This window comes from Manacus candei, unplaced genomic scaffold (genome assembly GCF_025592945.1).
Source record: "Manacus candei isolate 608988 ecotype Guabito, Panama unplaced genomic scaffold, ASM2559294v1 h1tg000046l, whole genome shotgun sequence".
Classification (NCBI taxonomy): Eukaryota; Metazoa; Chordata; class Aves; order Passeriformes; family Pipridae; genus Manacus; species Manacus candei.
The window spans coordinates 2230322-2243209 of record NW_026138094.1 but is presented as its reverse complement, the minus strand read 5'-3'; the positions used below and the strand labels follow the sequence as shown (position 1 = coordinate 2243209).

Genomic DNA, 12888 nt, shown 5'->3' with positions numbered 1-12888 from the left:
TGAACTGATAGCCTGATGATAAACATCTCTCAGAATCTGAATGAGAAAATATTTGGAAATGTCTGACTTAAGAAGACTAAACAAAATTGAAGAAAAAGCATGGAAGGAAAATCTTAAGAGACCAATACTGAGGCAGACAGTGGAAGGAGAGGAAGAGGGTTAATGGGTGGTCATGGCTGCTCAAGGTCATACCTTCAGTAGAATGTCAATAAAAATAAGGAATAGGATGTGGAGAAGCTATTTATTTTTCTCTACATCTCACCTCATGGAAACCCCTCAACCTGCACAAAAAGCTGTTCTTTGGCCTCTGCCTGTCTGGGATTTCAGTGCTGGCCTGGAGTATCAACCTAAGTCATGTTTAGGAGAAACTTCCAGCATACTCATTTTTGAGAAACAGATTCTTGACATACACTGATATTATGTAATTTCCACACTGAAAGAAATTACAGCCACCAGATTTTTAAACACCATATGGAGGTAAATACCTCCTTATACTCTTATTTGCTCCTGTAACATCCCTCCCTATAATAGCATCAGAGGAGTATATTCAGCCCTTGCCCATTGGTTTAGAGGGCATGTTGGGAATAGACACAGCAGTGTTGTTCCTACTGTGCTACACCTCACACAGAATAGCAAATGGCAGAGAAAAACAAATGCAGTGATCACGAGGGTATGAATTTTGTGCCTAGCCTGACATTTCTATAATAGACATACCTGCATCTACTGTAAGTTAATACAACTAAGAGAAACATATCTGAGGGTATTCCAGCCCCAAAAGTCAGAAGATGAAACCTCAGAAATGTAAAATAGTCACACATTTACACTGCAAATGACTGCTTAGAGACACAAACATGAAGAACAGGAATATATTGAGATATACAGTGACACTTCAAATTCAACTTTTACTGCTATCTAAATGAGTAGAAAAATCTTATTTTAGTTTGGAAAGGGCCTGCAGAGGTCATCTAGTTCACCCCCCTACTTCAGATATGTCTGCAATAGTTACTCAGGACTGTGTCCAGTCGGGTACTGACCATTTCCACAGCGAGAGTTCCCACAGCCTCCCTGGGCAGCCTGTTTCAGTATTCACTATCATCATGGTACATTTGTTTTCCTAAAAAATAAGCATAACTGCCCTTCTTCCAACTTGGGAGCAGCACTGAAAAACATTTCTAGAAAAATGATACACCTTTCCTTCTTCAATAAAATTGGGTACACAACAAACAGATACTTTTGGTGAAGTATTCCAGATTTCTCGACTATTTTCAGCAAGATATGTATTTTGACTTCAATACCACTTTTCTGAATAACATTCTTAGCAGAAAGCTAAAGAATAAGGTAAACTCACATGGCAGAACTTGTTCTTAGAGTAGCTGTCAATGGTTCACTCTCAAAAGGTAAGATTTAGTTGTGTGCTGAGATTCCCCAGGAAACTGCATCGAGTCACTGTCTTCCTTTCATTTCATCTGGAAGGTAGAATAGATAATATGTTTATTAAATTTGCAGATGACATAAGTTTGGGAGGCTTTCATAGAATACAGGGGGCAAAACCAGAATTTAAGACTGTCTTATAAAAGTAGAGTTAAAGGACTGGTTTGACCCAATTTTTGCCTTTTTTTTTTTTTTCCCAAAGCCTAAATTATGTGAAATTTAGAGTATTATAGCTTAAGAAATATTTGGATGCACTGGAAATAATCCATCTGCTGGAGGCTTTGGTTTTATTTAAGGAGTTTAATTTGATGCCTAAGAGCTTTCCTAACTGGAATCAAAGGCAGGTCAGTACTGCCTCTGTATGAGGAGAGAGATTTGTATTATTTTTATAGTTCCATCAACTGTAATTATAGTCACAGTCCAGCCTCTCTCTGTACTAGATGATATGTAAACACAGCTGAAAAGATCATCTTTGTTCCAAAACATTTACAAACTAACTATATTTTGATAGTCTAGAGTTTTTTAACATCAGAGTCATTCATGTCATAACTATTGACACTTACAAAACAGTGTTAAATAAAACTTTAGCATAAAGAATTATTGCAGTGGGTTCAGGCCAATGGCTTTTTGATATTAATTTTCATTAATACATCTCTTAGATTTTTCTAAGGAATTTTAGCAACTTTACTCTGCAACTGTTTGAAATGTTACTGTTTTCTGGGGCTTTCTGGTTTGAATCTGGAATTTTTACCAGCTTTCTGTGTGGAACTCGGGGCACCATTTTGGGGGTGTCCTAAGCTGATGGGGGCACTCAGCTACTGAAAGTCATTCAATGATCTCACTGACTTCTGGGCTCTGGCTTGTGCCAGTGCCTCTGTGACTGAGCAGTTACCTGTATCCACTCTTGGCGTGTTCATTTTTCTAGATGACCTGCACTTGCTGTGGATTTAGATTGGGTTAAACTGCTCACAAAGTACCCGTGGTGATTCTTCACTTAAAATTTTATATATTTGGCAAAAACCCAAGTGAGTTCTCTCTCTGAGTTATGTTGCAAAACTTGGGAGAATGCTGGGTTAATGTTATATTACCTGGTGACTTCTTTAGCAAGACAAACATTTTCGTGGGTATGAATGTGATCATTTTGGTCTACTCTGATCAGAAACTACTTAATTCTTTTTTTTTTACTAGCTGAAGAATCAACATTTAATAACTTATTTAAGAAAGTTGAATTTAGCTACTTATCTTCATGAATATTGAAGTTCTTACTTAGATTGCATAACACCATTTAGTCAGGAATCTTTCATGGTTCCTCCAGACATTTGCTTCTAATTAAATCATTTACTACACAAGAGTTTTTGCTTATTTTCCGGTTTCTCCTGTTTCTTTTTCTTTAAATTTCTAGTTAGGGGAAAGAAAAGTGCTGAATAGTTGTTTGCATGTAGTGAGCAGCAGCAGAATCTCAAGAGAAATCCTGTTCCTTTAGGCTGTTCAACTCACTTGTGCAGTCCAAAGGAAAAATGAAAGCATGCAAACTTTTGTTACGTTCATCTGGAGTTAAGTCAAAGTTTGCTTATCCTACATTGCCCTTGGTTACTTGTGTGACTTAGTTTTAGATATTCAAGGGTTTTTGTCCTTGTTTCATTTTACACAGTGAAGAGATTACAGCTGATTTCAGTGGCTTACATACAATGCTCAGCAAAGCCTCTGCATAAGGATCTGTTGGCAACCCAAACCCCCAGACCCACTGGGCAAGACAGTCATGGGAAGTGTCTTGAAATTCAGAAAAGAAAATTATGCTGCCTTTCAAAGAAGCAGAACAGCTTCTGTAAAGAAACAGACTGTAAAACAAACATCTTCCCCGCCAAAAAAAGAAAAGACAAAAAAAAAAAGTAAAAAGAAATTTAAATCTGGAAAAACAAACAAAAAACCCAAATCAGGAGGCTCATTGAGAATGGTGCTAACCAAGTTCCTAAGCTGTTTATCAAACCTCAGCAGCCTCTTTGCAAACAATGGCTGTGGCAGAAGCTCATCAAATCTGCATTATTCTTTTAATTTTAGCATTCATTTGTGTACATTAGAAAACATTTCTCCAAGCTTTATTTTGTTCTCAATTTGCTGCCTGATTTTTATTCCCACCATGCTAAAGGGAGAGACTGTTCACACTCTCATCTTGTAGCCATTTCCATTCTACCACAATTTATTCGTGAGAGTTTAGGAAACTGGAAAGGTGCTGGGATATGCTTTCTGGTATTATTAGTTAGTTTAATACCATGAAAGTTACTGGGTTAGAACACAAAACAGAGTATTCTACTTTTCCATGAAATATGAAGAACAGATCTTTTCAAACAACAGTCTAAAATATTCTGATAATGGATCTACTTAAACAAGCAGACACCACCACTCCCTGCCATACTGTGGTGAGATATTGATATACTAAGAGAAACTGCAACCTTATTTCTGTGATATTTGTCCATTTTTTCTGTGCTTCTAAATATCTTCTGGCTTTTTTGATTATTCTTTCAGCATCTCTCTTTTACCTAGTCTGCTCAAACAGTGCTAGATCTGGAAAGATATTTTAAACACAGGAGGATGTGTAGGATGGAATGGGAAGCAATGAGTGTACACTAATTAAAGGCAGTTTGCAGGAAGGAGAAAAGCACTGACTAAAGGCTATAAAAAACCCCTCCTGATAACAGTTAGCTGGAGGACATTAGAGATGTTCATTGTATGTGAAAATCAGAACTTCTGTTCTGCTTTCTGGTTCCAAAGATCTTTGGAACTTTTTAGTAATACAAGTCATTTGAGGTTTTTCTGTTTGGTTGGGTTTTTTTTTTAATATAAGTAAAACCAAGCAATTTCTGAAACCTTTTCCTCGTTCTTTGTGATACAAATAATCAGCACAAATCACAAAAGCTCAGTTTTCTAACTACATTGCTATGGATGCCCCACTAACTTAAAAAGTCAGTAGGCATCTACTGGTATGTCACTTGTGATGAGAAAGGCTTGCAACCTCACTGTGAAAAGCAGGGTTAAGGTCCTAGGAAACAGATTCCATTGTGACTGGTTGTTGTAGAGCACTGGGACCACAAATACTTCACATTTTACACTGAACCTCTTACTAGAACAACAGAATTTGCAAAGGTGCTTCATCTAGAAATTATTGGTAGTCCTCAGTAATCAGCTAATAAAACAAAATTACCACATAGACATAATTTCTGGGAGTCATGTCTGATTAGTTAATGCACAAAGCTTTTAATTCACAGAAGATTTGGCCTGAAATGAATATATTGCCTGTAATACTCAGAATTCCTCCTCTCTTCTAGGAAGTCTGTCATATTGAAGTCCAAGACAATACATGATGTCACTATTTAACACACAAATTCACATCCTTTGTTTTGACCAATATGGATCAGCTTGTGGCAATTTGTATGAGATGTTTGAAAGCCCCATATTTTTCTTTATAAATGTTATTGTCCTCTGACAGTGAAGCTACACTGCACTGGCTGAGCATCTTGCTCCATGAAGCATTCCATCAGCATTTCCAGACCTCTTTTCCTGGTACATTATTTCCCTGTCCTCAGGCTCCTGGGGGACTCGCAGGTCCAGTGCCAGCCCTGAGCAGCTCTGTGTGTGCAGCTGGTCCCTGCTGGCTGCGGGTTTTTGTGCTCACCCAGACCAATTACGTGCTCCATAAACCTGGTGCTCCTTGGCAAAGCCTGTTCTGTGCAGGGACACCTGGGACTTGGTTCTGTTTGTTTGCTTTGCCTCTGACTGCAGTGTCCGTGTGCACGACGAGGGAGTTCAGAGGCAGGTGGCTGCCCCTGCTGAACCCATTTCTTTTCAGGGAAGGCTTCTAGAGATGCTGTGGGATGGGAAAAGCAATCTCAAACTCACCATCACAGGCTCTGCCCTGCCCTGGGGTCTGTGTGGGGCTGCAGGCTGGCAGGAAATGTGCTGCAGCAGTGGCAGGGATGGTGCCAAGGGAAGGCAGGAAGAGCCACTAAAGCAAGGTGGTGTTTCTGTTTCTGCTCTCTGTTCCTATCCAGGGCTCTCTGCTCAGAGCCATGTGGGTACACTGCCCACTGTTCTCTCAGAACAGCACACACTGTCAAAAGTTTGCAGTAATTTACAAAAATTTGCAAAAAAAATTTACCAAAAAGAATCATTTACAAAACTGCTGACAGCAGTTGAACAAAGTATTGTCAATGGATTGGAAGCAAACAATTCTCTATCTATGAACAGCATATTAACATAAAAACATTCAAATGTTAATTACTTCAAATTTGGATGATACAGATGTGAATTTTTCAGTTTCTCCTGAACTCTTCACCATATTTGCCTGAATAGACCACTAAACAAACCAACTGTTCCCAATCTAAATATATCTGAGTTACAAAAAAAGAAAAGAAAGAAAAAAAAAGATCTCACAATGGGTTGGCAGCAGGGAGCCCATTTGTACATGAGCTTCCATAGAAAAAGAAATCTTTCAAAGCTCACTTAGAATTTTAATTACTTGAATAATTTATTTTAAGTGTGTTAACCAATTTATTTTTAATTTATTCAAAATTAAAAGAATTATTCTCCAAAAATAACCAGAAGCAGCCTGAAGTAAATATCTATTCAGAGTTACCCTTTGGTTATGCTTGCATTTTCACGCCTGTTTTCTGAAATTGGGGTTTGCTTTGCCAGAAGGAAAGGCTGGTAGCCCTGGCTTCAATGACAGCTAACTGGGAAGCACTAAGAGCATGGCATGGAGCCACACTGCTGCTCATTGGCAGCAAGATAAGAATATGATATTCAGCCAGTTTATCTCTCCAGAATCATCTGGTAGTGATGAGAAGCCACATTTGCGTGGTTTATAATCCTGGCTCTGCATCACTTCCATGGTCCTCAGAATGGAGGAGCCTGAGGGGAAGAGGAGCAATCACCATGTGCAGAGTTGGAGGGCCCACGCACATGTTTAATTATACAGCACTTAGAACTTTTGTTGCCTTGTTTTTCTGTGCTCAGTCCCGAGTGTGAGCATATTTCTGGGCTTGACATCCCCTTAATTACTCTCAGTAACTACACAGTTATGTCAGTTTGGTGTTGGAGAGGAATGAAGGAGGCCTTTTACCCACCCTCACCAAAGTACTAAATGCAAGGATGAAGTCAGAAGTAGTAATGAGCACAGGTAAGTCTGGCTGAGCTCAAGCAATTTGAATGAGTATTTTAATGGATTTTGGAGTGCTCACTCCATCTCTGTCCCCACCAGACAGAAATGTTCTCTTCAGAGAGGAGAGTTTGCTCTTTTGTGTTGCAGAAAACAGCAGCCTGAAGGACTGTGTAGGTGTTCTGACATTTCAGTCATGGCGCTTCTTGCAGTTGTGAAGAAACAGATACACAGTTGGTTTTCATCAATGTGTTCCTCCAGCTAAGCTTTGTTTGTCAGTACCTGTAAATGATTCTTCACAGGCATTAAAGAGAAGAGGAGACTGTATAGATTTTTAGGGAAAATTGAAAATTAAGACCCTGTATAAGAGGACTGGAATTTCCATAATGCTGATTCATCTTCTCTTCTTGAATTATTGAAGTGTCTTATCAATACTTCTGTCAAGAGTTGCAGAGACCTTCAGCAGGATAAGCAATGTTCTCTATCCTTTTCCAGGCAATTTTTTAATTGCCATGGTGATGTCTGTGCTGTATCCTGGAGTGAGCAGAGACCCCAAGATATCAAGGATGATGGATTATGTTACATATCATGGGAATTTTGGAGCAACTTCTTGCTTAATTTGCCTACACATGGAGATAGGATATAGTATGGTTAGAGGGAACTCTCTGGGGGGAACAATGGCTCTTTGTCCTCTGAAGCTGTGGTTGTGTCCCAGTAAGGTGCCTCTGTCTCTGTGGCTCTGGTGTTCCCCAAAGTTTTCAGCATGTGAGCTGATGGACAACATGGTTAGGTGTGGAAATTTGTTGCTGTTATTCACAAAAATAGGATAAATGAATGCCAGCAGCAGAGTGGTGCTGGAGCTCTGTGCTCTGATCACACACAGGGAGAGACAGCTTTGTTCAGCTCCTTGCTCTCCCATAATTTTCTCTTCTGTCCTTGAAGTCACCCACTTTCCTTCCATTTCAGTTTGCTAAACATATAAGCTGTAACAGGATTATCATATGACTTTTAAACCTTCTGAGAAGAAAGGCTTAATAAAAAGTCAAATATGACTTAAAGTTGATTAGCAAGAATAAAACTAGAGTCACATCCTTTGATATCATGCTGCCCTGGCATTACTGCTACGTTTGAGTGTAGCAACCTCTTCTTTCAACTGCTGTGTTTCTCAGCTACCTCTAGGAAAATAAATCAAGTTCAAAGGCTTTGATTCCCTCTAGTTTTAACACTGTCTAAGGAGTGGGGCTGTGGGTGCTCTATCATTCACTCTTAGCCTGTGGAATGGTTGGTAGTTCCCAGATGCCAGCACGTGTTCAGAGCTGGGATGCCTGTCTGTGTCAGACTGGCAGTGCTAATCAGCACCTAGAGCCAGTATTTAACACTAATTCAGGGTTCAGCCCCTGTAGAATACAAAGGAATGAAGAATTATTTGTAAATAAAGCAGCTGAACACAGTAATTACTTTGCATGCTTGTGATAAGTGTGACTGCACTTGAAGCTTTATACTATATTTAACAATTGAACGGAGTGAAACCTACAGTGACTCGTGGGAATTCACGAGGTAACTTGAAAAATGCAACCTCCCCATATTGCTCTTCAACAAATATTTTTTCACACAAGATGTGCTGAAGTATGTTATTGGCTCTGCTCTGCTCATTTCATACACCTCATCCCTGCTTGTCTTTGCAAAGATGAATGTTTTCATATCTAAATACAATCTCTTATTAACAATGATGTACTGGGGGGAAAAACAAACAAACAAGAAAAAAGGCTGCTGTTACAATTATGTCCCCATGGTAACAAGAATGGTACCTCATGAGGCTCTTACACATATTTATAATCTCCATTTCTTTTCTCTGAAAGTTGGTGAAAATACATCTCCAGCCCCTGCCAGGACAAAGCCCTGGTGCAGTGAGTGGTCAGCAAACTTGGCAGAGAGTGTCTGGAACACAAAGACTTTCCCCCATTCTAAGGCTCCTCACCCAGGAGCTCTGCTCAGAGCTCAGCTGGCTGGTTATGCTCTTTCTGCAACAGCTTTTCTGCTGTGTAAGATTTGCCTCTGTCTGGGGAGACCTGGGGATGTTTTGAGCAAACTCTGCCTTTCTTTCAAAGCAAGATAAAGTAACTGAGGAGAAAGCAAATGCTTCTTGGAAGGGTATGTAAGATTAGTTGGTGTGGAGAAACTGCTGCCCTTTTTCAGACTTGCAAAATAAAGCACACATGGCACAAGTGAGGAAAAAAAAAGGCAAAATAAACAACCCCCTCAGAATTTCACCTGAATTAAGTCAAGCAAAACAATCAGACTCCTTATCTCATACTCCAAACCCAACATTAACTCAAGTAAAATTCAAATTATATTTTTCTAATTTTTATTTTGAGAAAAAAATGAGACGTTCAAAATGAGCATCTACTCTTATTCCAGCAGCACAGAATGCTCTAGTAGCATTTTGGCATTTTAACTCTAGAAACCTTTCAACTTTCACAGAACTTTAGCTATAAGCAGAAGCATACTTGTCGGTTGTACTCAGGTTTACTTTACTCTTGTTTCTCTCCTTTTTGTGGAGCTGAACAGTGCATGGGACAGAGGAACTCCAGGCTTCAATACCCAGGCACAACACATTCCTGAAAATCCACATTTTTTTAGACTTGCACATAAGTCACTAAGTCTGAATTGTAGCTATGTAAACTCACAGCATACCTTGTATTAAATATGTGCTGGCTCAAGTGTTAAAAGCAGACCAGAACTATAGCCAGTCTAGTCTAATTTGCTGAAAACAATGTGCTTGTAGGTTAGAAGGAAGATTTACAAAGTAATTTTACCAAAAAAACCTCCCAAACAATTTGTTGATTTTCTACTCATATATTCACATTGATAATAATTTAATTAAAAACCCCCAAAGGATAACAAGTAGTCTGAAAAATTTCACATGTTCCTGATGGAAGGGACATGTTTGCAAACTGTCAAGACAGGAAAATGTTCAACAAGCACTAAGGATCATATACCATAAATAACAAACAAAATGGCATTACAGGTATATATGTAGGCCAGCCTGGATGGGTGCATTTGAAAGGAAAATGTTTTAAGTAGATTTGCTTTGAAATAAAGCTTCCATAGAATGAACTTTAAATATTAACATGCTGATTAAGGAAACATTTGTGAAGATAGGTCATATTTTGAAGGTGAGAAGCTGCACAGAATTGAAGTGACAGCAAGAAGAGCACTCTGCTAAGGGGAGGTTACTTGAGCTGGAATGTTTGGTTGATCCAGCACTATTTCTAGTAAGTGTGGCCCACTCCTTAATTTATACAAGAGATCTAGTAAATATGGCCAGGCAGAGGAGCTACTGAATGTAGGACATGGCTCTAAAACAAAATAACAAATAAATAGAATGAGAGTTCAGAGTCAGACCTTAATCCTGCCCATCCCATGCAGGAAACTTCACTGGATTAAAAATGACCCTCTCCTACAAGTATTTTAAATTTTTTTACAAAATTGAGCCAACACATCCAACAGTCCTTAACCCTAACACTTTGGATTCAACTCTTTCACAAATACTCTTCAGCTACTCTTCCCCTGCTGGGGAGGAGAACTGGAAAGAAAAGATAAACCTTGTGGGTTGAAATAAGAACAATTGAATAAGTGAAACCAGCCCAAACCAGGAAAATGCTAAAGATTTAGAGGACTTTAACTTTACTCACTGCATCAAATGAAAGCAGGGACTGGGGGAGAGTGAGGAGGGGGTGTCCCTACAGGGAAACTTTGTTTCCCATCTATAAGTCTAAATATCTCAGTTAGTCCCAAAATAGCCATTTATTGCCTTGCTCCTCATTACAGTCCAAAGTCAGATTTCTTAACAAATTAAAGTGGATAAAGGTAGCAATCTGAGCAGTTCTCTATTTCAGGGACCTTCAAGCATGCAGAGTATCAAGAGCCATTCCCATGCCATCCATCACAAATCTAATAAACATAAAAGCTGAATAGAAAAGAAGTTTTCAAATTTCACTTGAATTAAGTACTCACGTTTTGGTTGGCCTTTAGAGTTTAATTCTTTGATTAAAAAAAAGCTAGAAGAAATTAAAGATTAAGAAGCACACAAAGTAAGGAGGATGTCTTCTGGTTGGATTTTAGAGATTTAACTGCAAAACTCAGCTTAGTGCTACAGGAGATATTTAACTAAATCCTGAGCACAGCTGCAATGCCTCATCCCTAAAGACCTGAAGGAGCCAGAGTCTGAGTTAGCAGGTGAGAAGAGTTAGGCAGGTATCAGCCAAGCTGTGAAGGTGCCTCGAGGCTGAATTTGGCTTTGAAGTGGAATGTGGAAAAGAAGGTGATGTCCTAAACACTTCAGCTTTCACTGACGTCACTGGATCAGAGCTGAGTATAAAATAATGAAGAGCAACTTTCAGGAGCTGCTCAGCACCAACAGAATCAGGGCAAATTAGCAGCTGATGTAAGGCTGGTCTAAAGCAAGGCCAAGGCATGCAGGATTGGTGCACCATTGGTTGGGCAGTGAAATGATGCATCATCTTAAACTCCCTTTGAACAACAGTTTGCAACAGCTGCTGTGATTTTGAAGGAGTGTTGCTTCCCAGGAGTGGGTTGTACCACTACAAGATTAAGTCATAGATGCCAGAGCTCTCCTTTCATACAAAAATGTCACCAACATGGCAAAATTTAGATCACCAAATAGAAATGTGTGTTCAAGTTTGAAGTGGTCTCAAAAATGCAGTGAAACAGTGAAAATTTTTATTTTCCACTTCTGACATTTTATTGAATCATTTTCTGTTTTTTGCACCTATTTTCAAGAAATCAGAAACATTCTGTGGTCTGTTCCTGCTGTTGAATCTCACATACTGGATCATGGAATATTATTAATATTATTTATACACTGGTAATGCCTGTTTATACAACATTTTCTGCATAATTGGAAATGTGTGCTGTAAGCTGAGTCAAAACCATTTTCCTGTGATAAAAAGGTCTCTTGCTGACTACTGCAGAAATGAGGGGAAATTGCAGTAACCTATTCCTTTCATGGTGAAAGGGAAGTCAGGTGGGGAAGAGATATCAGGAGTTCAAATTTCTTTCATTTCACTAATCCTGTACACTGCCTTTTTCTTCATCCTGATGTTGCTTGAGAAACCTATTTCACATTGACAACCCTGTGGTGTAGCTTTTCTGTGCAGCCTCCCCCAAAATTCTTGACTCCATTCAAATTTGCATTTTAATTTATCTTGCCTTTTAGCAATGTGGGTGATGCTTAGGCTTTGGGAGTAATGACTGCAAACTCACAGTGGGGCAGCCCCACTCTGAACCCTCTACTGTGTTCTTCAGAATCAAGACTTGCTGGTGCTGCAGCTCCCACCTCTGGATGATCAGAGTGGTCCTCAGCAAGCAGCTGCATCTTCATTTCAGTGTCCTTGCAGAAGCTCCAGGCTGGTTTTTTTAAGTAACTGATTTTTATCCTCACCCCTGAGACAGCAAAATTCAATGTTGCCTGCAGTACTAAGAAGCCTTGAGCCACCTTTAACAGAAAGGTTTTGCTTTGACCTTGGCATGTGAGGAGGGGAGAAGTGCAGTAGACCCCTGTGTAGCCTTAGTGTTATGAAGATTAGGAGGCCACTATGGGGCTTTCAGACAGGATGCAGGTGGGTGAAGCTGGACCACAGCCTGCTCTGGCCTCCTGGAGGTTGGCCACAGGGTGCTGGTGTGCACCAGGACGACGGGCAGGAATGCACAAGTCCAGCCCTTTCTCTGCTCTCCGTAAGTTTTGAGGATCTCACATTCATCTTGCCATTGTGGCTGCCTGAAGTGTGGACACAGCATCAATCTTTTGTCACCTGGCCATTTTATGAGGCTTAACCCACCCTCCAGCCCACCCTCTCAGCACTAATCCTATAAAAATTCAGGCTTTTTCACTTGATACAGTTTAGTGAGCTCAGTAAATGACCCTAAAAATGAACAGGAAGAAAACCCCAAGCTAGGTGAAGCAGAAACTAGACATAACAGGGTTTTAAATGATGGGGGAGAAAATGTCATTAGGCACAGGTAATTTGGCTTTGTGAACCAAATGATGTTGGGAATGTTTAATGAGCAAGTGCTGAGACAATAAGAGCTAATGAACTGACTAACCTGCTGCTTTCAGTAGGATGACATTCAAGCAAATAAAAGTGAAAATCTGTAATGGGAGTGTCTTACATGTCTCTCAGTGGCTGCCAGGCTATTTTTAACTTCAGACTACAATTATTAGCTTCAGGAACTCAGCATTATGCTGTAACAGGTGATATCTTAAAATGTTTTTACAAAGCCTT

At 39.6% G+C, this 12888-nt stretch overlaps 2 protein-coding genes across 2 annotated transcripts in view; one reads left to right on the top strand and one right to left on the bottom strand.

Moving 5' to 3' along the window:
* Window positions 1-12888, bottom strand: part of MYO1E (myosin IE) — a 191205-nt gene that overhangs the window by 126336 nt on the left and 51981 nt on the right. The window contains exon 2 of the mRNA XM_051796391.1: window positions 1349-1466. The gene's annotated coding sequence lies outside the window, so the exon portion shown is untranslated. The remainder of the gene's footprint in view (window positions 1-1348; window positions 1467-12888) is intronic.
* The window catches only part of CHRNA7 (cholinergic receptor nicotinic alpha 7 subunit), a 39739-nt gene that overhangs the window by 6109 nt on the left and 20742 nt on the right, over window positions 1-12888 (top strand). The gene's annotated exons all lie outside the window — the stretch shown is intronic.